The 8,578-nt window shown below is 31.1% G+C and overlaps 1 long non-coding RNA gene across 1 annotated transcript; it reads left to right on the top strand.

The window, feature by feature from the left end:
• The first annotated feature begins 5,960 nt into the window (after positions 1 to 5,960).
• On the top strand, positions 5,961 to 8,090 carry LOC134250033 (uncharacterized). The gene is made up of 3 exons (XR_009988414.1): positions 5,961 to 6,464; positions 6,995 to 7,052; positions 7,641 to 8,090. It is a non-coding gene; the product is annotated as an uncharacterized LOC134250033 (long non-coding RNA).
• Positions 8,091 to 8,578: the final 488 nt, after the last annotated feature.

The raw sequence follows: 8,578 nt of genomic DNA, 5'->3' as shown, positions 1-8,578 counted from the left end.
AAAATAAACCAACTAAGTACATAGTTATGATGAGCAAGAGTGCCTCTACCAAAATTGTTAATTTTATGGCCCCAGGGTCAGGGGTTCTGGTGTTAGGGCGGGGCTCTATTGATTATATAGTGAAAATACATGAATTCTTTGAAAATCTTCTTCTCTGCTCCTGGGTATTAAATAAACAAATTAAGTACATAGTTATGATAAGCAAGTGTGCCTCTACCAAAGTTGTGAATTTTATGGCCCCAGGGTCAGGGGTTCTTGTTTAAAGGGGAAGGGGCTCTAATGATTATATAGGGAAATGCATGAATTCTTTGAACATCTTATCCTTTGCCCCTGGTTAATATGCTAATGATCTAATTACATATTTAAGGCCAGGATTTATTTTTTTTTAGTTTTTTAACCCTCCGCTCAAGGTTTTGAATGTTCAGAAAAAAATAAAACATTTTTTTCTTTCCGATGTCAAATTTGAGTCGGGATCGAGATTTCAAATTTACGAACTCGCACTTCCGGTTTTAGGATCTGAGAAGAGCTTGGTTTAGTGTAAAATTCATCGATAAGAGTGCCATTCAAAACGTTTCACCCGTTCAAAAGACAAATAAAATGCTGACGACTTTGTTGCACAATGACATGATGGTGAGATAATTATGTATTCGTTTCAAAAGTAACTGAAAATTTTTTTCCTCCCCCAGCCCCAGGTTTTTAACTGCCCGTGATAGCTATTGCATATTGCCAGGGACATTGTTTAGGTATCTATTATAGCTTACAGTCTAAGCATCATTCCTCAGAAAAGGGTTGCTTATGCATCAGGTTAATGAATAAAACTATGGGAGAAGTGAATTCAAATTTGAGGAAGAAATAAACAATAACCTGAAGAAATAAAAAAAATTCAAATATTGAAAGGCAAGAATATACAAATATATACAGGCATGTAGTATCATTTGTATCAACCAGAAAAATTATTTTACACTTAATTGAAAAAAAATGTTGACCCTACTCCCCAATACTCCCTGTCTGTTTTATGATAGGAATTATAATTTTAGGCATCAAGTAAATTTTAGAACAATGTCTACACATTCATATAACACATATTAAAGAAATGAAGATATTTTGAAATATATTTTGATCAACATCACAAAATTTATGTAATTGGCCCAAACTGGCGGATGATGAAATAAGCAATTAAATGTTCTACTTTCCTATTTGTAAGCATTATGTGTCCAGTGGTAAGGAGCCTATTAGGATAGCATAAAAAAAGAATACATGTACCAATGTTAATAATTGATTTATCAAAAAAAATTTTATTTCCTTCTCCTTCGGGACTTTTTTATTCTCATGTTCATAACTAAATCTAAACATAAAAAAAATGCTGGCCTTATAATGAAGAAAGGGGCTCTTTCAAAATAAATAATTTCTCAGGGCTGCGGGGTCAGGGGTACCAGGGGGGTACTTTGACTAAAAATGAATTAATGTTTTGAAATCTGCCCTTTGATAAGCAATGGTGCCTCTTTCAAAATTTGTGAATTTCATGGCTTTTGGATTAAAACACGAACCAAATATAATCACTGGAAAGTTGATACATGATACTCAGGAGACCTATAAGGCCCGAGGGCCTCTTGTTTTCTTTGATGTTAACAAGTGTGTTTACATATTGTAGATCTACACATGTACCTACATGCGCATACATACCTGGCCTGAAATTACAGTGACTGATCTACGGAGCTGGTGCAGACCGTCTCAGTTTTCCATTATTTTCCGAAATGTTGTCCTCATATTATCGTAAAAGGGGTAAACAATGCCTTGTCTCTTATTTTATCCCTATTTTCTTTAAAGATTGCTTGGTTAATGCATGTAAATCCACTACAAATCTCAGCTGATGTCGCCACGTTTTTAGATGTAAACATTATTCCGTGACGTCGAGTGCAAGCAGTTGGCTGAAAGCGAATGCAGCCAAACGACACATTAGAAAGAGAATTATTTTAAAGACATGCAATTTTATATACGGGAAAATCACTAATTATTTTCTATTTAACCATGAAAATTCTTCAAAACATCGATAAATAGTTATTTTGAGCTCTATTTCCTTATATGGATCAATCAGGGCGGAGCAAATGTCATGACGTCAGACCTCATTATGACCTCATTACCATATTTTTTTCATGTGTTGCCTTAACTGTACTGCGTAACAATATTGTGTATATTTTGTGTTGTTGGACAACATTTTCCATCCAAGATTTGATAGAATTTCGTTGTCCCTCTTTTGTTCTGGTCTTCAACATGTTTAAACGAAAGCACAGTGTGTAAATTAGCATATCAAAAATACATGTATCAAATAGAAAAAGAATGTGAAAAGAAAACCTGTTTTTTCATCATTTTCCTCTATTTTCTTGTTCTTTGAACCTAAATAAAAACACAGATTTTAGTATAAACTAAAAGGAAAAAAATTGTAATCACGGAGCAAATGCAAGATCGTTATGACGTCAAAAGCATAGCGTATTGATAATTCCAAAAATGTTCTACATGTACATTGACATTTCGCACAGAATGATCCAACAAGAGGCCTCTACGCCACATCGCTCATCTGAGCACTTAGGCTAGGAATAAAGGAATTAGTTCCGTATTGAAAACTTTAAATATGAAAGCGGCGGGGAAGAATTGAACAAATTTGAATCTACACTATCTGAGGATAAATCCATATTTCGTTTACTTCTTTAACGATATCATCTTTTTTTCTTTTTTCATCGAGAACTGCCGATCTTTTGATTTTCTTCATATAAGCAAAACGGAATTAATTTAGAATATGAAATTATTTTATTTAGCATATGAAATTATGTAATTTAGAATATGAAATTAGGTAATGTCTTAAGAACTATATGCGGTATGTTACATATATTTGCCCCCACACAAGTCAAATTTTGAAAAACTTCTTGAAATGTGCTGAATGCAATAAATTGTATGAGAAATATAAATTAACAGAAAATATTTAATAGTTTCAAAGCAGTGTATTCACAATTTTTGTTTTTATGACGTCACAAACTAGTCCGATTTTATATCCTTTTTCAGAAAGAGGACAAATTGGACAAAATTTCAACAATTTTAGCTTTAAAATTTATATAGCGCAAGTTTGTTCAGGAACAATAATGACATATTTCATTGATATTATCAGTCTACACATTATATCAAAATATTGATCCTGAACACACATGCGCTCAGTGACTTTTACTCAAAATATCGACGAAATATGTACATTTGTCTGTAAAATTCATAAAAAACTGAAATTTACGTCATGTTTGTGAGGTCATTACGTACATATGACGTCATTATGAAAATATTCAGTGCTTTGAAGTCAGCATATACTCCCCTGTTTAAGAACTTAATTAAATGTATCTCCATCAAAGTTTGATTTGGGGGGCAAATATTGGTTATTAACGAATAAAGTTCCTTGATTAAGATTTTTTTGCGTTATTTAACAGAGGATATGCCATACATTTTTAAGTGTTTTCTAAGTAAATTAGTAAATTTTGACGTAATCTGCGATAATGACTAAAGATATTTTTAAAACACTGGTACATATACTTATTTATCATCTAATATTTTTTTTACCAATATGACATTAAGAAAAAAAATGGGATAGAAGTCCCGGAAATTCCCTTTAAAATCTCGTTTGATTGATTATCATGGATATATTGTTACAATAGGTGCCTAAGTTTTTCTATAAGAAATTTAGCCATGGCAGTCTCAAGTATAGAAAATTGCATTTGGCCTTGGTGCATAATAGTCTTCTTAATAATATAAGAGCATTATCGCAGGTATTTTTAAAATTGTTTTGCAATATCTTTCCAAGTATACACATATTTATCCCTGCTACCTTCCTTCCATTTTGGTGCTGTGTATGCAGATTTTGTCTTTAATTCCAATTCTTTCCAAAGACCCTCTTTGAAATATTTTTCCATTTTCTACAAACAAAATTGTGAAAGAAATATAGAAAAAGTATTGACAAATTTAAAATATATATCTCAATTATTTTAACACAAATAACTCATTTATAAGAAAAAATATTGACGAATTGTGTTTTCAACTCACTTCTTCAAAAATGTACTCGATTGATTGGTGATTGTAAGATCCTGTGATGGCGTTTTTTGGAATTTTCCACTTCCCAGCTTTCATTAAATACATTGACAATGCATTTGGGTACACATTAGAATTTATCCCCTGAAGACAATAATGCGATAAAAAAGATGAAAGATATAAACATTATTTGCAATATTGCAAGAAAAAAATATCTTGTTACTTACAAAAATGTTTTTCCTTGCCTCAGGCTTATTGCTCATGAAGACTAAAAGTATAAATTAAATGCAACTCGGTAATAAACACTTTAAAAACATAATATAAACTCTGCCCCTGGGGCCACATATGTCACATTTTTTATGCACTCTTGCTCAACATAACTACATATTTGTTTCTACTGCTAATTACATAAGATCAGAGAAGAAGATTTTTAAAGAAACGCAATTTGGAAGAGATACCGTTGATCATCATAAGCATACACCTAGTACATCTACTTTATATACAGAAGAAAGGAAGAAGAGTCTTGTAGAACTTATGTTTTTTCAATATATGATTTTCGTCAATAGCCCCCCCCCCCTCCAACAGGTCACAGTTTTCAAAGAGACGCCCATACTTATAACTTAATACGTCGTTCATCAGTTACATACAAAGATTTTCATAGAAATTGTGCACTTTCACAAATATGAGTAATAGACACCCCTCACCCTGGAACAAGAAAGAGAGGGTTGCAGTTCTTTTATTTTCCCTACATGTGTAACAGATAAAGAGAATTTTATGTTACAGAAACTGATATTTTTCTCAAATGCAAAAGTATAAAGCACAATGAGAAACAAGAATTGGAAGCTGCGTATTGACTTCCATTTTGCCATAAAATGAAATTTAAATTAGTCTCATAATAAAACATATAAGATTTTTCGTGATTTAAATCGAGAATCCTAATTATTATGAAAAATGACTTCCTTGAAACAGAATAATTTTGATGAATGCACAAAGATGCAGGAATTTTCTGTACAGCTGCCATTTCCGATTTTTGTGTCAAAGAGGCACACTTTTGTAAAACGCAAAATTTGAAAAAAAAAAACAAAAAAAAACATTCTCCATACGAAATGCAAAATATGTGCATTAAATAAGAATGTTATCGTATCCGAAATGGTCAAGTTGATATGTTGATGGATTTCTAACTAAAAGCTTTACCAGACCATGGGTTCGAATTCTGGAGTGGGTCATTTTTGCATATTTATTTACTTCTTTTAATTTTAGTTTTGTTATGGAAATGCAATGAAATATCTATTTTAAGAGAGAGAGAAAGAAATAATGTCAGGAAACTAATGAGTAACTATGTATTAAACATGCAGGTCTATTTTCTTTTCCTTGATATACTGTGACTTAAAACTCTTCAATATGCATGTACCTCCAATCAACAGATAACAGACTAAGGCATCCAGTTGTTCAAGATCGTAGGCAATTTCTGAGAGCTTCGTAATTTCATCATCAATGTGATCATGTTCTTGGGATCCAATGTCGTAATCTTTCGCACAGAATGCATTGACTTTCCAAGGACTTTTCAGATCCAATTTATGCTCTACTCCATGTGCGTATAAGTGATCCTTGTGTTCCGGGTCATCGATAATTTCCATTGTTAACACGTAAACATCGCTCACTTTTTTCTGAATTAAATAAGACAGAAAAACTACAAAACACATTCGAGTTTGCTGATCCATAGTAAAACTATTACATTCAATTATTTTGGATATATATGCAGAAAAAAGTCATGAACTTTATTTAGTGAATAATTAAATCAATGTAAAAAATAATGTAATTTTTACAAGAATGTCTTAACGATAATTATAAGCTTTTTTGTCCAATTTAAGGCGATGAATAAGATACAGTGCTGCTATCCCACAAGTTGACATGGGATGGGATTGGATAGGATTCAGGATTGAGGATTCACGATAGGAACATATAGAAATTAATCCAATCCTATCCTATCCTATCCTATCCTGTATCCTACAGCCAATCAGATTCGAGCAAAGGTTCATTCATATTTCAGAATAATTTACAAAAACGAAATACAGTATAAAATGTTTACATAAAAACTATTTATAAAATTTAAATAGAAAATAAAACATTCTCTTTACTAAAAACAGATTTACATTATAAACTTCGAGTAATACGGCGTACGATCTAACCGTGAACGAGCACCGGAAGAATTTGAGAATGTAAACAACGAAGAGTCCAGGCATCGAAAGACCGTATTTCTTCAGCTTGTTTGGATGATTTAACCGATTCTTACTTGTGTAAAAGTGTAACAACATGTTTTCCTGTTAAATTTGCTCTGTTTGATTGGATAATTCCACAGGAACCATCAACCGCAGACTTGAATAGATGATGTGCGAGAACATGTAAGTATACTACAAACTGTACCAGCTGTGTACACTGTACATGTTTGCATTTTTACACTTATTTCGCCCTTTAGACAATATTCTAATGACTTAAATTATAAACATTTTATTCTATTTTATGTAAACAAAAACAGGGTGCGGAAAAATAGAGAGAAGTAGTGTAGATAGATGTAGCTAGATAGAAGGGGGGGGATAAATATTTACAAATACTCTGTCACATGATTCAATCAGCTACCAATGAGCTCTTAGATACAATCAAATGTATTATGCATTAATCAGTTTGTTACTGTTATCATTTCCCTAGTAAGTTTAGAAAATAGTTTCTTTCATTTCACTGATTTCAGTGCAATTTATGATAAACATGATAAATGAATGTAGAATCATTATGACCATTTCTAATGCTACTGTTTTTAAAAATGTTAAATAAGCTCATTCAGTAATCAGCACTGCACTTACATTGTATGTACATTTGTAATGATGTATTGTGAGTTATGAAACACAAGTTAATCTTTTAATTTTCATTATTACAGAGAATGGATTTGCCTGCACTCATGCGTCATCACAGTATAAAGGATTTTAATCTAAAAAGTATGTATGATTTGATTTTTTATCATGTATTTATGCATGATCATTAAAATGCATATACATTATTATCTGAGTTGAGATAACGTGTAAGCAGATTCTCGGAACAAGTGATTTTCTTCTTTTAAAAATCTGGAAAGGAAATTAAACTGAAAACATTGTTGAATTATTCTACTAGAGTCATTTTGTTGTTATATAAATTATGTATTTTCTTTTTCATATTCAAATTTCAAGACAAAAAAAAGAAAACAGAAAAAAAACATTAATTAAAAGATAAATACAAGCAGAAAATAGAGAAAAATCTCCCAAACTAATGTATTCATATTCTTGTTAGCAAGTCAACAAGATAAAATGAATTATAATGTACTTGTTAGTAAATTATGTTAAATAAGATAAAAAAAATTAATATATGACTGTGGTTGCTGTATAAGATTTTATTTTTCATGATTTTTTAATGCACTAGTTTTGGGAGAGTAAAAAAGGTGAAATTGAAGCCAATTGTACATGAAAAATGAAAGATATTCACAATCAAAAACAGTTTAAATGTGTAATATCACAAAATTTACAATCTACATGCCTATAATTTTTTTTCAGGACAACCCTGCTCATTTCAACTGTACAGATTGCAGTTCATCTCATATGCTGTTAGAATAAATAATGAAAGATGTTCAAACCAGTTTCAAAGAGTCCTAAATCTGAAATCATGGTGCTTTTATTAAGGAGATCAGTGCTTTTTTCTGTGCATTGTTGACATTTGTGGAACTGTTCGGTTTATGACCATCTCTCTGACAATAACTCTGACATTTGAAATTCAGTTTGAGCGACGGATAAGGAAGCCAAATCATATGCATATAGAACATTATACAACTGTAATAAAAATATTGATAAACTTAAATTTAAACAAAGTGCATGTACATGTATCTGTGATCTTGGCATTGAAAACCATCCTGTACATGGATACTTTTAATGAATTTGTCTCATGGTAATGGAATATTCAATTGTTAAACATTGTTGAGGAATCACCCTGAATAAAAATATTGTGAACTTGATCAAATATTTTATCCTCATTTAAACTCTGAAAAATTTAAGATCAAATGTCAAGGTCAAATACAAGATTTACTCAAGAAAGTGTGATAATTGATGTAAATACTGTGAATTCTTTTGCATGTTTTATAAGATCTAAGGAACATGTGAGTATCATTTTAATGTCTCTCAGTCAGACACGTATGAACATTAAAGATCATAATAACAGGGTAAAATACAAACTTGGCTTACTCAAGAATGAGTTATAAATACTGTAAATACTGTGTATTTCTTAATTTCTTATGCATGTTTTATAAGATCTAAGGAACGTGTGAGCTCACTACAAATTTTATTGCTTTCAATCTGCCTGAGTCTGACAATGAAGATTTAGGAAATATTTTAAATTAAACATAAATTATTAAATTTCCACACATAAAACAAAATTGGAAATTGAAATACATTTGTTCGTCACTGAACTGACCATAAACTGAGAAGAAAATGAAGTTAAA

The sequence above is a fragment of the Saccostrea cucullata genome, unplaced genomic scaffold (assembly GCF_032062105.1).
Source record: "Saccostrea cucullata isolate Sc308-1 unplaced genomic scaffold, CSIRO_AGI_Scuc_v1 ctg2068, whole genome shotgun sequence".
Classification (NCBI taxonomy): domain Eukaryota; kingdom Metazoa; phylum Mollusca; class Bivalvia; order Ostreida; family Ostreidae; genus Saccostrea; species Saccostrea cuccullata.
The sequence above is the reverse complement of the archived record's forward strand: the minus strand, read 5'-3'. Positions and strand labels throughout refer to the sequence as shown.